Here is a 19,302-nt window from a genome sequence, read left to right as displayed (position 1 = left end):
AACAGAACCTGGACAGGTATGTTCGATCGATGTACGTGCTTTAGCTAACATGTTTGATTTATGATTTTATCTCATTAAATGAACTCGCCACCTTAAAAGCTTGGTTTGTGGGGGATTCTTCATTACATGTAGCTTAAATGGTCTGCGAAGAAATGTACATTTGTTTCACAAGGAGTCAACGATATCTCGCTTGACGGAAACAAAATGTATCACTAAGCGAGAACGATATATCGCTAAGCGAGTAAGATATACCGCTACGCAAGAACGATATATCGCTAAGTGGGAACGATATATCACTAAATGAAAATGATATATCGTTGAACGGAAACGATTTATCGCAAAGTGTAAACGATATCTCGCGATATCTTACCGATAAATAAAACAATAGCTGCCACGATATATCGCTCGATATATCGTTTGAAGTTAATTATCGTTAAATATCGCTGATATATCGCGATTTTCGCGATATTCGACGATTATCGCCTGCATTACTTTTGCACAATACTGTATAGCACAGTTCAATTTAAATGCACTTGTTATTATATAATTCCATTTGAAGGCTCCAATTTTTACACATCGGAGAATTGCAACATCAGCTGGAAAGAAAAAAAACTTTTGTTTGCTTTGTGGCGACAACACGCTTGTTCAAACAAGTACATTCTATTTTCATGACTGTGTTTTTAGGTGAATAAGAGAACGTATCCGCTCTTTTTCCTTTGACTAGTACTAACAACGTGCTGTCATAACTTATCAAAAAAGTTGTGGCAAGTGTGACAGTGATGCATGAACCCGAAACTGTTAAGAACTAAGCATCTGCTGGATGCAGCGACCTCGTTATTTATTTGATTAACTTTTCTCTGTTTTCTCTATCGCAAATTCCATGTATTTCAAGTTTATCCGCGAGTTTATGCCCCTTGCAACTTGAGGAAATATTCACTGCGGGAGTTTGCAATCGCTAACTGCTTTGCTTCTTTTCCGTGACTGATATTGATGCTTGTCGCCCGCAACCAACTAAACCTCCATGATCATGTCCGGCTCACGTAGCGCCAGTGAATCCGCCTGCCTTTTCCTAAGCATTTTAACTAAATAAGCGTGCACATCAGACATTAAATCGACCTTTCGCGGCAGATAAACCCGTCTTATTATCTTTCTTGCCTAAAAAAAAATTAAGTGATCAGCAAAGATGAGTATTTTTGTAGACAAGTTGTTACTCTTGTGTGATATGAGTTGACCATAGCAGGACTGAGTTCTCATGCGACTCACTTTTCTAAATTCAAATGCCATGCTCTTGGAATAAGTAAGTTTCGTTAATCTTTCATTTTGAGTAGGACGATGACCGGGCAGTATCCTGATAATCCAGCCACCTAAGCGGATTCTACCTCTGTGTCATCGTTGTGGAGATGATTAATTCTGCATAGTAGCTTTTTCTAGCCTTGCATTACTTGCCCTTTCCTCCTTTTTGCCAGCAATTTCTCTTTTTATTTGCTGTCAATTTCGATTACAAATAAGAATGAATTCATTAACATTAATCACGTACATGTCCTTTAAGAGAACTATTTTTCTATCTTGCCAACCCGGCTGGACTACTAGCCCTGGTTCCGCGAGTTTGTGCAATGACATTACATTTCCATTTTGGGACACCGAATATATTTACACACAGATGTAAGTGCTTCAAAATACATTTTTATTAGGCAAGAAGGAAATGGAATTCAAATAACTATATTTCTCTTTGCAACGTTCATTTTCTTGCATTCGCTATCAAACGCGCTGCTAGTTAACAATTACCACTGAAGTGATTTCAGCGAGGAAGGGAGAGAGAGAGGGGAAAAAATTTAATAAGTCATTTAAAAGTTAAGGGTCGGGCCGTTTAGGGAAAAATGTGACATCGGTCGTCAAAAATTTGCAAATGGCAGCATTTTCAAGACCTCGGGCACAGTTTTTCACTATACGGACCTCCCACCTTTCCATTCTAAGGTTTCTGTGACTATCAAATAAATACACAAGTGATAATAATCTTTAAGAAGTCCGAAACGTTCCTAAAAATCGTTAAAAAGAACAAACAGGTAATGGGGAAAAAAAATCTGTTTTACGTTGAATGTTCAATGTATTGATAATGTCAACCTCAAAAGAGATCCATTATTTGACAAAACACTTGCAGAGTTTGGACAATGTGCGAGCCAGTGGGTCATGCGAGGCATGCAAGCCATGACTACGAGTCATGCGAGCCAACATGCATGGCGAGTCCGACATGCGGATTACGCAGTTATTGAAAGCTAACGTTTTCAAAATGGGTACTTAGAATAATAACAACAGTTTATCAGTTCTATTTGTAATGGGTGCTTAGACTTAATTGCGAACTTTGCATGGCTGGCATAACTCGCTGGCTCGCAGATTGCGCAGCCCTCATTCTTTCACAACAAACATTGATCGTTTTTTCCGAGCACGTATATAATCATAACTATAACAAAATCCTGGAAGCTGATCGTTTGATATCACTGCTATTATTAGAGCATAATAATAATATTAGAGCGTATCTGAGTAGTTGCACAGTACGTGCCATCACGCTGACTTAGTCAGGCCAGGTTACTGCATTTTCAAAAAGAAAGTTTGATATCTATAAATCACGGAGTATATGCTCATTTTGGTTTTTTTCTTGAAGAAGTTCATTTTAGGTATTTCCTTTTTCGAATTGTGTTATAGATATGATTGATTATTGATATTACTGACTGGAGTGGCACCATTAAATTGTGTACGGCCGAATAGAGGTAACAAGACTCTGTGACGTAGTTCGGTATGCAGCTATGTTAAAAATGAGGCTCAAGGATTTACGTTGGAATCGCTAGTGTGATTTCAGTCCGAAATGCACCCCTGACATCTGTTACCGATAAACATAATTTAGCGGTGCCCTCCAAATTTGACATGGCTTAAATTGCCGTGAAAGTGGTAATGCACCACTTGTCCCCTCTCCTGCTTTCTCTCTCCTCCCTGTCTCCTTTTCTTTGTCCTCTTGTCCTCGTTCTTTTCATCTCTCCTCCTTTTTACTGCCCTCCAGCGAATTTTCGCTGAGGGGCAGTCCTTGGCCTTGTGGCCTTGTCCGCGACAATTGAAGCAACGTACTACCAAAAAAGGAAAAAAAAAGTTCAACTAACGACCATTCATAAATTCACTCACTAGAAATAGTAACGCAGATAGATAAAGTGGAAATCTTCTGTGTTGACTGCATCACATTCATAAAGTAAGATGTCTGGTGTTTGTCAGGCAATGTAAGCAAGACATTATGATCTCATTTGCGTACTATAACATAAAGTAAAATTTTCAACGTGTGTTACCCTTTAAACGTTAGGGAAATATTTCTACACAATTGCAGCGGTGAGCTATCAGCAGTGAGTTTCAAAAAATCAATATATAGCACAGTTAAATTTAAATGCACTTGTTATTATATTTTTACAAGATTTGCTATTCTAATTGCTATTGCGACTAACAATTTTAAGAACTCTTACTTCTCCTTTGTTCCAAATCATGGTGCAAGTCCTCAAGGCGTTTGCGCTCCGCCGATGGTTCGCGAGGCAGCATATTGTCTACATATGCGGAAGAACACACATAATTAATATAATTACAGAAACTGTTGAAATGCAACCTGCACAATTTTTAAGCACTATAACTAGGCCATCGCGTGTAGAACATTGCCAATATTGACGTTGTTAACGTATTGCGCGTCGAACAGCAAAGGAAACATTGGATAATTTCACGAAGTAATAGCACTGCTCACCGTTGTCACTTTTCCTTGGGCGCACTCCATAAGCGGGAACATGCGGGTTGATTGGTCTCCTCTCTTTCTCACCGATCATGCAAGGGACAAAAAAACAAAAAATTAGTTAGTGATCTGAAGCGTACGAGGGTCATTAAAATTCAGTTCAGAATTAATTTTTGCTAGGTAGCAGCAATTTTTAAATCCATTGGTTGCACATTCCTCGCATTAATGCCTGACTGTCAAGAATTTCGTAACAAGAATGACAACGAATTCGTGCCAGTAAACCATTCACGACCGAGGAAACTTTGAACAAACACACCCAAAAAGGCTTCCCTACCATCGCCCTCTGCTGAGTTTGTTTGGTTCCCGGCGCTTTCACTCATTGTGGCTAATTCTGGATGATTCTGTTGATGTGGAACAGAGTTTAAATTGATAAAATACTCAAGTCAACATGTGGACTGAGTCACTTGATGATAGTGAACATATACACAAGTTTGTTCAAAGGAAAATGTTTCCACCGATTATTAGTGTACTGCTGTGCATCGGTGAAGCTGGTAATGGAACACGTGAAAATACATTTTACAAACAACTATGGCATGCTGCATATAAACTTTAGAGAAAAGTAATTTACGTTTCGAACAACTCGCTGTTATGATTTACTGTATTATAGTTAAGTTCAATAGTCAAAGGTTTTCCATGGTAATGTTCAGCTCGCACAGATATGTGATTGACTCTTTACTGTAAAAAGAAACAATTTGTCGCTGACATGTGCCGAAAACTCTAGAAGTTAAGTTTATATTCTAAAACTCACACTTTGCAAGTTAATCGTGTATTTTAGCAAAGCTTTGATGTTGGACACTAGAAGGAAAAATATTCAAGCAATACCACGCCCATGAAAAGAAAAAAAAATGGAAATAAGAGAACTCGGCCTCCCTTTTAACACTAAACAAGAAAAACCATCTAAGGATACTTACAGAACAAATAGTCTCGTCAATACAAGTCGGCAGTAGAGTTTGCTGCAACAGCTACTAGGCTATGACTTCAACCAGCACATAAAGTTGAATTTATGTGGTACACTCCCAATGTTTTGTAAGGCGTCATATGACGTAACAAAATCGTCTTTCAACGATGAATAGAATGAGTAGTTGTCAGAAGATTTAAATATTTCTTATCAACTTCCTGCACATGGATGAACATCCGTTACTGTTAACCTAATAACGTTCCATCACACTGTCGATGCTAATCACTATCTATTCCGGTGTAGACAGTGACTAGCGGTTGTCAACAAAGTGGCAGGCGCCTCTTCATATTCAGTTAAAGTGTCTGCAAGGATGATTCAGATAATATACGTGTTTCGTTTTAAGGGACTAGTAGATTTATATTATATGAGCTCGCGATTGCTATGCGTGATCAGTAGCTGATTTGGAGCTGCGCCCTCCTCAGCTATCACGGAATAGAAATTTCAAGAAACAGAATTAATCTGTCTATAAATTGTTATGCCTGCTCTTGTCCGCTTGAGAATCACTTGTTAATTCAGTGTTGTCTGAGTGAAAAAAAAAATTGCAGACCGGGATTGCCACCTAATCATAGTCACATTCATTACTCTAATAGCAAGGTTGATGTGATGAGAACTGACTAGTTTCCGGTGGACGTGGGTTTAGACGCCGCATGCACAGGGCATAATAATTTTTCTTTCAAATTTCATTCAGAGGTCGTCCAGCATTGGTTTTAATGGAAACTTTCTTAGTAATATTTCATAAAAACTTGTACTTTGAATCACTTGTTGATCCTTCTCACCTAGGTTCACCATCAACAACAAGAACACATACTTTCTTTCATCTCTCATTTAAGATTGTATATACATGCTAATATCTCCAATAATAATAATGCAAACAAAATGATTACAATTTAAATTAATCATTACTCAATTATATAATTTATAATTACCATTACAATTCTAATCACACAAAATAACAATGCTTCAATCACTTGGGTATGGTAGGGCAACCATTTTGTCAATTGAAAAACAGACCAAATTGTTGTAAGTACCTTATTCCCCCCTGATCCATCATTAATACCTATATGAACAAAAGAATGTAAGCCTAAGGGTGGGTGGACTCCACATCATTTCCAGCGATAAATACATGGTCCAGTCGGTACAACTCTGCCCTCTTAAGCCATGTGTCCACCGTTCCCACCTTTCTGTCGCCGAAAACATACTAACAATCTACTTTCTCACCATCTCATAATGCAATACGTTTTGGGAGGTATTAACATAAAAACACCACGAATCATGCTTGAGAGAACTGAATATGCACTGTTTCCATGCCCCCTCTTCAAACCCTCATAAATATGAACTGTGTAAATAGATTTATGAAAAAAGCGAATAGCCGTTTGTTTGGTGTAATCACTCCCAGTCATTGTTAAGGTGAAGCGGGTTGGTTTCACTTACGAGGAGTGGAGTGCGGACTGAGAGGCGACCGTAATACAGGCATGAGATGATGGGGTCATTTTTAGTCCATTTTCCCATTTTGTTTACTTTTCGTTACAAAATAAATCAATTCAATCAAAACGGTAACTAAACAAAATATAGAGTGAACAAAACACTATCAGAATTACAAGTTTTTCCCTCGTAAGAACTGATAAGGTGTATTTCTTTTACAGCAATCTGAAGTCTAATCTGTAATCTATAAAATTATTGATACTCTTTTTCATTAATAAAAATCAAAATAAAAAATACAAAATAAAAGACTATTTTTTGTCAAACGTACAACTATCGAAGAAATAAAATTGACGTAACTACAGTACTGTGCAAAAGTAATGAGAGCGAATTTCGACGAATTTCGTCTATTGTTCTCGCGAATTTGCGACGATATGTCGGCGAAATTTCGCGAGGTATTTCGCGTCGCTCAATGCGATATTTCGAAGAAAATGCGGCGAAATGATGCGAATTCTTTCGAAATTTCGAAGTAACGAACTTTCCTTGTTGCGAACTCTTTCGAAATTTCGAAGAAACGAACTTTTCTTACTTTCGAAATTTCGAAGAAATGAACTTTCGTTTCTTCGAATTTTCGAAGCAGTGAACTGTCGTTAAAAATACACTGTACATTATAATTGCAGTAACATACATAACTCGGAACCAAACGCGCTTTGTTGATTTATTTACACCACGACTGAAGAGCGTTTCAAAAATGAGCTAGAGAGATTTATCTCGCACTCTGCTTCAGTAGAGTAACTGCTCGTTTGTTTTTAGACAAGACAAACCTTCAAGGACTGAATCATAATGACAACAAGCGGGATCATAAAACTCCACGCTCTGGATTATGCATGCATATTTCTGGTTGAAATCTAACTCCGATTGAAGGTCAAGCAATGTTTTGATCCTCTTCATAGACAAAAAGCGCTTTCACTTGCATACCAGTAGTTCGAAAATGTGAATGATTTCAGAGAAACATAGAATCGGTTCAACAATTCACCAATGTCAAAAAATTATAACAAATGTCTATTATTTGCCATGGGCTGTAAAACTAGTGTCGTCACACAACGCGTGACGACACTATATTAAGAACGGCTGCGTAGGAGACTACTGTAAAACTAAGTAAATGTAAGAAACAAATCTTGATGCATCATCTGGTTTATTTAAGGTTTACATTGCATTCCAAAAACAAAGAAAACGAATCTGAAATCTACCTAGATTACATGCAAAAATACACACACAGTTGCTAACAAATTAATCTTGCCTGGTTTGTTTGTCGCTACTTTTTCTGAAGTTTTGGCAGCGTTTGTGTAGTCTGTTTGATTAAATTTGTTTGTACTAATTACTAACTGTTGAACTAGTGCAATGCAGATTTTATTTTAACGCATTTCGGTGTTAGTCAGAGGAATCTTGAGCGTTCGAGTCTCTGTTAGTTGCGTTAGCTATCTTGACGGCTTGCGCGTGCTGCCTCTGCTGTTACAATGTACTTACCTCAGCCTTGAAATTTCGCTGCACTCTTCAAAACTTCGAAACACGCTTCGAGCATTCTTCGAAATTTCGAAACATTTACTTCAAAATGTCGCGAATCTTCTCGAATTGTCGTTCGAATTTTCGCTGGAACATTCGCATACAATTTCGAAAGTGTCAAGACAATAGCGCTTCCGAAAATTCGTCGAAAGTTCGGCGATATTTGGTTTTGTTCCAGAAATCGCTGGTTTTCGTTGAAAAGTGGCGAAATGTCTCTAAATTCGCTCTCATTACTTTTGCACAGTACTGTATATATACCTAAAAAAACTAAATGATTCTATACTCGTGCGTGAAATAGGCATCACGGGAAGCAATAATTCTCTATACAGTGTTGTGGTTTTAGATATATGGTATCTACACGAAAGGGAAAACATCTTTTTCCCTTAAGAATGAAGGCAATCATTACAAATGATTTTATAACATAACTGGTATAAAATGTTCGGATTGGCCAATTGGTCATTTACCATTTGCGCATGGGTGCACGCTCGCTGACGGCAGCTGACATGCAATCTAACTTTCCGAGATTGTGGAAAGACTAAAATGCCATCAATAGCGCATCAGTCATAATTTTCCAAGACTTATTTTCATCCTCTTAGAATGTGGGTGAACTTCTACAGAGCTCAAAATATAATGATATAACCCTAAAGATTAAGCAGCAGTGGAAAAGGAGGATTGAAGGTCTTGAAGCAACAAAAGAGCATTTCGTGTTCAGTTGTACCGCTTTGATTTCCAAAACACAATTTGAACTCTGATCAAATATTGAAGCCGAATCGCGGAATTGAAAGGGATTTTATGGGACCAGGGTAGACGCTACAGGAAGGTAAATGGTGTTTTGGAAGGTAGATTTTCTTTTTGAGATTTATTTCATCGGCCACTTGAGCTGAAATAGTGTAACGTCGCTTTTTTGGCTTGGAGAAGTCGCGCTGGCCCGGGTTGCTTGAAGCATGGATAGCGCTAGCCAGCTTATTATTATTTTGATTGTTTTTTCTTCTTTTTGTTTTTGTGGTCTTCTTTTCTTCCCTTTTTGATGTTGTTTACTGGTTTTGGTGAGCATTGCCAAACCGTATCTAAGGAATAACCTTCAAACTCTCGGACGGGAAATTTTATTTTCGAACATCAGGCAGAAATTACTTCTCTTTAAATGTTAATTCACCTGTTTGTGATGGAAGCTTTACTGAAGACGTATTTAAAGTGAAAGATCCAGAGCTACTGTATGGTGAATGGTTTTGGTGGGAAATTACAGATTTTGGCATCACCAAAGAAAATCATGAGAAGGAGTGAAAACGGCGACAAAGAATGGTAATGAAGAACGTAAAACGAAAGTGATCAGTTGCAATCGATTGAGTTACTTTAACCGTAAGGTCGTACCCTTTTTCAATTTAGTGTTGTGAGCGTTTCCAGACAAAAAAGTAACTCAATAAAAGAAGACAATCATGTCTAACTTGGAAACATCCCTTGTGCAATATTGGTCAATTAATCTGCGTTTAAGAGGATTAAACTTTCCATTTTCTCTGTGGTTTATGTGGAAACTAGTATTTACCGTTAACAAGTGCCTTTCGCAAAAGCTGTGTTTGCGGAAACAATGTCTTTGTTCTTTTAAGGTTAAACGTGGAAAAATTGTTTGAGCCTATTATTTCCTTTCTCACATTGCTTTTTGTGCAAACTCAAAAGTATGCGTGGATCGGAGAAAAATAACGGGGTAGCCTAACTATCCAAAATTGTTGGATGACAATGCTTAGGTATAGGTTAAACAGTATCCAACATTGCTAGAATAAACAAGCTCCCGGTACAAGTTGGCCCTAAAGTTAATTGACAACAAGGCTGGCACTAACACGGAAAAGAAAAGCGGTTGTATATCGTAAGTGGGAATGTTTATCGTGCCAGCGCTGTTCGAGGACGTAAATGGTGGTGTCAAGGGATTAAAAACCTCTCTCTCTCCGCTCCGCTCTCATGTTTCTTTTTTGAGGTAAGAAAATCTTTCTGACTCCAGCTCGACATTTCTACAATGACGTTTCCTTGGAAACAGCGAATGCTTAAGTCGGATAAAAATAAGATGAAAATATAAACAAGTCGAGAAAACAGCGCGATTTTGACTTCTTACATTTTAAGTTATTTTTTATAACTTAATACTGAAGGGTACAACTATTTATCACCTGAGGTTCCGATACAAAAGGATATAAAAGGAGTTGGTGCTGCTTTTGTTACATGCATACATACATACATACATACATCATCATTGACTTTATTTAAAACACGGAATGGCATTCATAAAAATGCTTTTCGTGATAAACGTGCAAAATCATGCTGAATAATACAGTATTAGTTAGTTATATCAATTAATGATCATCATCATCATCATCATCAAGTGCCATCTACTAGAATTAAGTCGGCTATCGTGTATCTCAACCTGTCCCCATCATCCGCTCTTCTTACACATCCATTATAACACCTAACCATTCTTTGGTGTTTTTCATCCAGGTAACTCTTGGTCTCCCCCGTCCTCTCTTCCCTTCAATTTTGCCTATCAGTAACAATTTTTTTAATGACTTCGCTCTTATTAGGTGTCCAAAATACCGACATTTTTCTTTCTCTTTTTTTTTAATTATTAGTCTGAAGAAAATACAATGGCAATCCTGCACAACCCGCGGATAGCACAGCTAATCGAGGCGGGTTGTGCTTTTAAATCAGACGTCATTATCAGTAAAAGTTAAACAAAATAAATAAAACGAAATAAGTGAACAATTACAATAAAATATTTACATATCACAGGTTAGTTAATTTAATTTACTTACCATACAGTATTTTGCCATCTTTAAGAGGAGTGTGGGTGCTTCAACATAAGTGAACCCAGCATGAAAAATAGCAAATAGAAGTTCTCAAACTTTCTTTATAAATTGCTTTTCTGGCAGTTGGTTTTTTGATTCTTTATTGTTGATAACTATGAAATTGTTGTATATACCATCTTTAGAACTTCTTCATTGGTCTTATGCTCCGCCCAAGATACTCTTAACATTCTTCTACATCGCAAAAGGCTCCAATTTACTTTTCATAGTTTGGTCAGAGTCCACGTTTCACAGTCATATAATAATGTTGACCATGTATGACACTTAAATATTCTTTTACTTGTTTGCACATTAATATTTCTTTATTTGGCTTGACATTTCCTGGATTGCACTTTTTGCTAACGCTATTCTTCCCTTTACTTCTTTCTCACATCTCCCGCCCGCCTGCAGTTAACTAGGCCTCCTAAATAAATCTTTTTGTCTGTCTGCAATATAGATTTACCATCAAACGGTTTTGATGTTAACTCTATGAGTAAGCGTTTTTTAACCTAGTACCATTGTCCGGGTGATTTTACAAGGAATCAGATCGACTATATCATGATAAGTCAACATTTGAGAAATGCCATTAAACTGAAAAACGCAAAAAAGCAACCAGGGGCCCATATCCATTCGGACCATAATCCGGTCAAGATTAAATTTATAATCAAGCTAAAAACAAGATAACTACTAGATCTGAAGCTGTGAAACAAGAGATCGCAAGCTTGTCTGTCCTTTAAAAGAATGAAGAGAAGCCCCCCTCTATAGTGGTGGCCGTTTTTGCCTGCCTCAGTATATATGGTCTTAGTACAAAAATAATTATGTATCGAGTTTCTTAAATTAAAGGAATACATAGAGTTTGTAATATTAAAATTTTGAGCTAAATGATCTGGTGCCATTTGAATCTGTAATTTATCCATTACTACGGCTTATTGTTCTTTCTTCAGCAGAATTAGAGGAGGTGACCACCCTGGCAACTCTGTTCTGATGGATATGTAGTCTGTTACACCTCCCTTCCCCTCACCCTCTCCCACATTATACGTATACTACATTATTTGAAATACGGTAGTACAACGGAGTTGTAATCCCAGGGCTCTGATTAAGTATAAAATGCCTTACTCGTCTCAAGACCCCACTCCTTCAATCCCCAATCCCTCCAGAAATTAGCAATGCACTCAAATTAAATGATTGATCTACTTCAAGACCATCATATTTATGTACAGCTATCTGACATAGCACCATCAACAAAAGTTGCGCTTGTATTCTATTCTCAAGATATGGAGCAAATCATGAAGTAATAATAATAATAATAATAGTAATAATAATAATAATGGACGCAGCTAATCTCCCTTTGAAGTAGAGCAACGAGCCAGCTCAACTAAGTCGATCGGAAAGAATACTTGGCGCCTCTGGCTGCCGGCCGCTATACGATCCAAGTGTGACCTTGGAGCACAGCTTACAGCCGACTGGGACGAACAACAATAACAACAACAACTACGACAGCCAGTTTAGGCATCTTTCTTTAAAAGAGTAAAGAACGTTTTAGAGCGACCCGCAGGTATCATAGCTAATGGGGGCAGGTAGTTCAATAGATTCAAAGACATTTATGTCATGTAACAAGAACGAGAAAAAAAGAAAAAAAGCTTCAACTATAAATAAGACATAACAAGTCATGAGAAATACAGTGAATTACGAAACAGGACGGTCTCCGATATTTCTTTAGTTCCGATATGATGTTATCAATCTCAATGTAGTCATCTTCAGTTATTAATATGTTGAACAGCGTATTTCTCATTTTGTTTTCGAAACCAACTATTATTTAACAATTTTCTTATTCTTTACAGGCATCTTATTGCCAACTCATGGGCCAATACGTGAAAAAAACGTTTCTTTGCAAGTCACTTTTAGAGTTTTTTGCATAAAAGTTGTGAGATATTGATCAACGACTATAATATCTGTGTATAGTTGATGTTCTACAGAATCAATTTATAATCTGAAATATGTTTCATATATATGAGGTGCAATTCCCCTTAGCGTTGCTCAAAGTAGTTTCGACTCTTTGAAGACACTCCCATCAGGACGAATGACGCAATAACACTGTGTAACGTAAAAGCAATGTTATGGTATCCAACAATATGAGATCATTGTTGTGATATGATATGTTAACTTGGAAACAGAAAAGTCCGGCTAAATCACCTCGTATTTTGGATTCAGTTGCTCATACTTCAAAAACCAACTCGGTGACCCCCCCCCCCACTTTTTTTTCGTTGCTGAGAAGTGATCAGGGTGGAACTATCCGCAAATTTGAAATAAACCGTATACAGCACAATTATAACCACCTTAAAAATATCACAGAATTACGAGTGGCTCTGAATCCGCTGTACGGACTTTTATGAACCTTGGCAGAAAGTTTCATCTTGCTCTTCTGGTTACTTCTCAGATATAACCAACTAAATTACTTTGAAGACCAAATAAAGGGTGATTTTACAGGGCTTTCCCGTTGCCACGGTGGCATATTACGTCACCACAACGACTGCATCTTGTTTAGGAAATAATTCGTATTTCATTTGGTACCACAATATTGGCAATACATGATACAACGTTGGGTGCCGATCCTTAATTCTAATAAGGGCGTTAGTGTCATCGGCAAAGAGAAAAAATTTTAACTTGTCAGAGCAGTTATTAATATCATTAAAATAAAGTAGAAAAAGGTAAGGGTCCTAATAATGAACCTTGTGGCAGACGGAAAGTGCACATATAAGTGGAAGAAATCGCAGATTCAATCCAACTTATTTTATTACGATCAGAGAAATCATATTTAAACCATTCATTCATTCATTCATTCATCCTAAAACCATAGTAATTAAGCTTATCGAGTAACAATTTATGATTTACAGTATCAAAGGTTTCCCCTGATCAATTTTTTTGGTGAGGGTGGGGGAGGGGTGGGGAGCTAAAAAAAAACCACCAGGGCAGAGTAGACAACCAACAAACGCTACCCACTTTTTACCGATTTATTTGTGCTCGATACTGAAGGACTTCTAAATAAGACGGATAAAATCTGATGGTTTCCTTGAAGAGGATTGCAACACATAATTTCGACCCGAATGGGATATTCTCAGTTTCGTCTGGGCTAGTATGGTTTGTATAGCGATGTAAATTGGGATGTTTATTTTTCGAATACTGCTAATTAGAATATGATCACTAACACGATAATTATCAAGGTCAAAGTTTGTTTTATCTACTGAAGCCGAAGGAACACAATGTGAGGCCATGATAATTATCGCTATCATGCAAAAACCGAATCCGATAATCGTTTGATTATGCTTATTTCTGAGCTGAGCTCCGCCATGACAAAACTTATCAAACTTCTGGTTAGTGTGTTAGGTGACGTCACTTCTGCATGCCTAAATCTATAGTCTGTAGGTATGAGGTTAATTCTACATACATAAAATCTATTATCATTCGATGGATTTTTTCCTTCCTTTTCATTGGCACCACGTGACCTGCAAATAAATATCTCCCAATAAGTGTTTCGCTGCAAACAATATTCTGCTCATGCCTACTTGAAACCAAGCTCCTCTGTGAAAATTGCAGTTTGCTTTCCCAAGCTTTCAGAAAAAAATGTAATTGTTGGGAATTGTGAAAAAGAAATTTAACTCAGTCATCGAATGATAAAATAATTATTGAACTCAGCTATTGCAAAATATCGTGATTTGTCGGTGTCTCGCAACTGACAAATCACGATATTTTGCTGAACCTGGTCCCATAATTGTTATTTGTCTTTAGGTATGACGTAAGATAAACAGAGCAAGTAAGAATTAGCTGCGTTCTTACAGCCAATCAAAATCAATGTATAATAAGTCTTGTTTCTAAAAACTGAGCTACGGATATTAGATTTCCTGCATTGTCATACAGTAGGCTAGCCTACCCTGACACATGTACGTGCCTTGACAAATGTGGCCAATGAACGCGTCAGCGAATGAAGAAAGTGGAATTTTTTATTGAGATGGCCATTAACATCAATCGTCTCAAAACGAAATTTAATAGTGAGAATTATTTCCCAAACTGGAAGCGAAATGCAAATAGAATTAAACTCTTCATTGCTAAGTGTTTTAGAACGGCAACGATCAGTGCTGGAATCGTGATTAAAATGTTCCTGCAGCACTGACAAAATTTTGCGAGCTGATGATGTTCACCTAAAGGCAAAACTCAGTTTCGTTTACTGAGTTTAATAACACAAAAAAAGGGAAATAAAAAAGAAAAAGGATTTAAGAACAAGTGCAGACATAACAAGTCTGTAAATATACTGACGGTCCTGTCTATACAAAACAAATTAGTAGTAGTATTAGTGGTTTATTAAAAATTATTTCCAGCCGATAGGCTGAATTACATAATTTCTCTTTAAAAAAAAAAAATATATATATATATATATATATATATATAACTATCTATTATTACAATAAATACAATAAAAAAAAAACAATTAAAAAAGAAAACATAAGGTATCCCAAATGTTCACTAACACCAACCGGGACAAAGAAGACGTCCTTACTGACCATGTTGATGGATACTATATGATCCACACATGGACAGGATGAACAAATTCTTTGCCCGGTTGGTGTGAGCGACCAGAGCTTTATATTTATGCTTATTCCTAAGATTATATTTATTGATATTTTCCATAGGTAGTAATTGCCTTAATTTATGGCTCTTGTTTGTTTCTATTGGTTGGAAAAATCGTTCACACAATTGTTGGTGGTGTAGTTCTACAGTTGACAGTCCTAACTTATCTAATCCTGCTATATAATCGTATCCGGGCAATATAATTGAAATGGCTCTCTTTTCAACTTGTGTAAATTCGTACTTAAGGTAGTTAGGTAAAGAACTAAAATAACTCACAACCCCATAGTCCATTACTGATCTAATGCAAGTCACATAAAAAAGGGAAAGATCTTTTGGAGGCACCTTAGCTCTCTTTAACTGAATGAGGAAGTAGATTCGTTTGTTAACTTTCTTGATTACATTATCAACATGTTCGTTCCATGTCAAATCGTTACTTATGGTGACGCCAAGTAATTTCGCTGATTTTACTACTTCAATCTCATTTCCATTTATGATAAGTGGATCAAAAGTTGGTGGCTGCTTGGAAAAGGTTATTCTTAGCTCCTTACACTTATCAGGATGTAACTGGACTCTTTTCTTATTGGACCAAGTAGTAACTTCATTAACTATACCTTGTGCTTCACTTACACCACCCTTACGTACGATTTCAGAACCACTACCTCGGGAAATCTTGCGGCAACGGCAAGCGTACAACAGCTTACATACATGTATGACCACTTTGAACCGGCTATAGTTATAACTTTATAAATTGTTGCGGCATGCCCTTATATTGCTGGATACGTTTCGGTAAATCCAGGATACGCAATAATCACTATATAGCATTCCCTCCCTCCCAAAACAATCACCCAACCATCCACAAGCAGCCCTTTAAGAATACAATAATAATCTATCGCCATTGGGAATTTGCGGAAAACAGGGGAATTATGCCGAGGATTTTTATTGGTTACACGGAAATCCAATCAAACAATCGCTTATATGGCCATGATAACAAACAGATATAAAGTCATGATTAAAATGTTCCATCTACGTATGTTTGAAACTCAGAGGTATAGAAATGCATTAAGAAACGATGAAACGAGTTTGAAAAAAATCGAATTTCTTTCACTTGTGGGTACAATTTGAGCATACAATGGAGCAAAGTCTTTAAAAGGTTGAGACTCGTTTTCATCCGGAATATTTGATCAACCATACGCGAGACCGGGAGATTTGTTATGTATGGGGGAGACTCCCGGATGATCTGGGAGACAAGGCACGTATGTAAAGTACACCACCATCACGTATTTGAGGTCATCAGTGATACATCGGTTGAGTTAATCTGATTATTTATACCGCTGGATGACTACGAAAACAAAACCAATTCGCATCACAACTTCAGGAGATAGATCCTATGGTATTTCCACTTTTTCTTTTTCAGTGCACAGGAAATGGAGTTCACATGGATAATGGTACCTTTTCTGGTAGATGTATATGACATGTAGGTTTCACAAATACAACAAGAAACGGTTTCCTGGTCCCCCCCTCTTGTTCAAGAGGGTATTATCCTGATGTCTTAGGTAATATTTTTTAATCAAAACAATAAACTAAGACACAGGAGGGTGTCATCGAGTAACCAACTCGACTCATTGTTGCCAGGACCTTACTGAGGATAGCAGCATTGGTACTATGGTATTCAGCACATCTCAAATCAGTATTGTATGGTGACAGTGTCTGCTGCACTACTCAACTGACTTAAAATACATAATGCAAATCAGGAGTCAGCATATACCACGTGGCACCTCTACTGGGATTGTGTATGCTGCACTACTCAACTGAAGTCATCAAACATAAATTCAGGAGTCAGCATAATCCACATAACCCTCACCAATTCATCAACCTGATAATGTTAGCAGGAAGTCCAAGAAAACGCCATTGCTATTTCTGGTCATCTGGTGAAACACTTCTGCTGTGCATACATTATGCATTTGAACACATGCAACAGAGGCCTGGGACATTAGGGATCTAGGTGTATTAAATTTTAATTTATCCACTCAGCACCTGAAAAACAAAAGCTGTTAGGCATGTGAACAAAATGCAATAATTAACTTAAATTTATTTAGGTGACAAGTATAGCTTGAAATACGTATATATACCTCAGATCAACACCAAAACAAGGCAACTCTAATTTTGATTCCAAGTAGAGTTTGACAGAAATACCATTGTCATTGCTTATTTCCAGCCTCACAACTGCAGCATGGCCTTCAAATATTGGACTGCAGATAGGCAAGGTAACTACACCGGCTATGCGCCATGAACCAGCTACAGAAAAGCCACCTAGGCTGACATTGGCATCCTGATGAAATAAATAATTATAATTTATGCATTTACACAAGCACTTGCAGTGAGAAAAGATTAAAAGGTAAAGATTCAACATCAAAAATGTAAAAATGCTTTATTCAATGATTCAATTCAACACAGCCTCAATCAGGTAGTGTGAGGTTGTGTAGAAGTTTTAAAAAACTTCTAATTGTTCTAAATGTTTACTTACACCGCAAGCTCCTGATAGTCAAGCATTCAACAATAGTTTCAGGTGGCCTGCAGCATCAGCTTGTGCCGAGGAGTGGACCTTTGTGCATCTAACTGCATAGAGCGGACACGGACGGCTCTCCTTGACACACACAAAAGCCAAGTGTGATAGCATCTTGCATCTATGTACAAAGGTTATGTAATCGTCCATTAAATAATAAAATACAGCTATAAGCAATTGTTAAAGAACTTAAATTCAAACAGTAATGTGGACCCACGCGTTTATTAAATGTTGAAAAGGTACCAAACAATCATATACCTTTCAACTTGTACCCCACAATTATTTGGGCAAGTCACCAATTTGGCAATACACAGCTCATTGTGGGCTGACAACTCACTATGAGGAATCTCAAAGGTACAATAGGAGCATTTCACTGTACGATGTGGGCAAGTGAGCAGGTGCTGGGCAAGTTTATGTTGATATGCACAAAGAATGCAGCCCCTGCCCTTAAACTTGCATTCCACAACCTTCATGTCACAGCAAGGAAGGTGACTTTCAAGAGAAGATAGTGGTCCAGTCCAGTGACATCCTCCAGGTCGAGCTATTGTTGATGTGCACTTCACTCTTCTCTTAGCAATGGCACCTTCCACGGCTAGATTTCTCACCAGCAGCCCACGCAGATTGCTCCTGTCTACAGGGCAACGGGTGTCGTTCACTTGCCCTTTTGTAATGCACTCTTTACAGAATGAATGACCATCTTGGCAAGTGACTGGGTGGTTGAATACAGCAAAACTGAAAACCAAATTTGAAGGTACAAAATAAAAAGGAAATCACACTGAAATTAAAAAACAAAGCATGAAACAAAAAACACTGATTTCAAGGCTCGCACTTGAAAATTATTTCTCTCGCCAAGAGTGTACATGTATGTCATATATGACACTGACTTATATCAATGAATCCCACACAACATGTCACAGGTAACGCTAGCGGTATCCAGCGGCATTCGAGTATTTTAATTTTTAGGATGAATTTTTAAGACAAAAGAAGGAACTTGACAATTCTGCCATAGCTTTAAAATTCAAGGCTGGAAAATACAGGAGGAGAATACGACAATTACAGCTTACATACGTAGTTAGGTAATGTAATTAATTATTTATACTCAACCAGATACTGCATATGAATTCGTCATCAACAGCTTCAAGAAATATCTCAGGAGCGAATCCTGTCATGACTTTGTGCCACGGAGAAAATGGACAGATAAAAAGAACGTTTCATCTCAGTTAAAATAAGCAATGAGCTGACTAGCTGACAAATTACGGTGCCATATGCATGCTTGTCATGCGAACAAATATGGCGTCATATGCCTGGCCAGTCTTCGATTTAGAAATTATGCAAACCCGAGCAAACAAATGTCAAATTAAAGAAGTGAAAAACATCAAAATAGAGCGAAAACACTTACCTACAAATTACGAATAGAAATAACGTGAAGAAAACAAGCTTTAAGCGAAACAGAAACAGAACGTATCAGACACGCGCTACTTAAAGACGTTCATGACTTCGTGGCTCTGCAAAACGCTCATGTTACCTGCTCAAGCAATGG

The 19,302-nt window shown here is 37.5% G+C and overlaps 1 pseudogene; it reads right to left on the bottom strand.

Annotated features, from left to right (window-relative positions):
• Positions 1-17,761: 17,761 nt before the first annotated feature.
• On the bottom strand, positions 17,762-18,931 carry LOC138036461 (TNF receptor-associated factor 4-like; annotated as a pseudogene).
• Between the last annotated feature and the right edge of the window lie 371 nt (positions 18,932-19,302).

This window comes from Montipora capricornis, chromosome 2 (genome assembly GCF_036669925.1).
Source record: "Montipora capricornis isolate CH-2021 chromosome 2, ASM3666992v2, whole genome shotgun sequence".
Taxonomy (NCBI): Eukaryota; Metazoa; Cnidaria; class Anthozoa; order Scleractinia; family Acroporidae; genus Montipora; species Montipora capricornis.
This window is presented reverse-complemented; position numbering and strand designations above follow the sequence as displayed.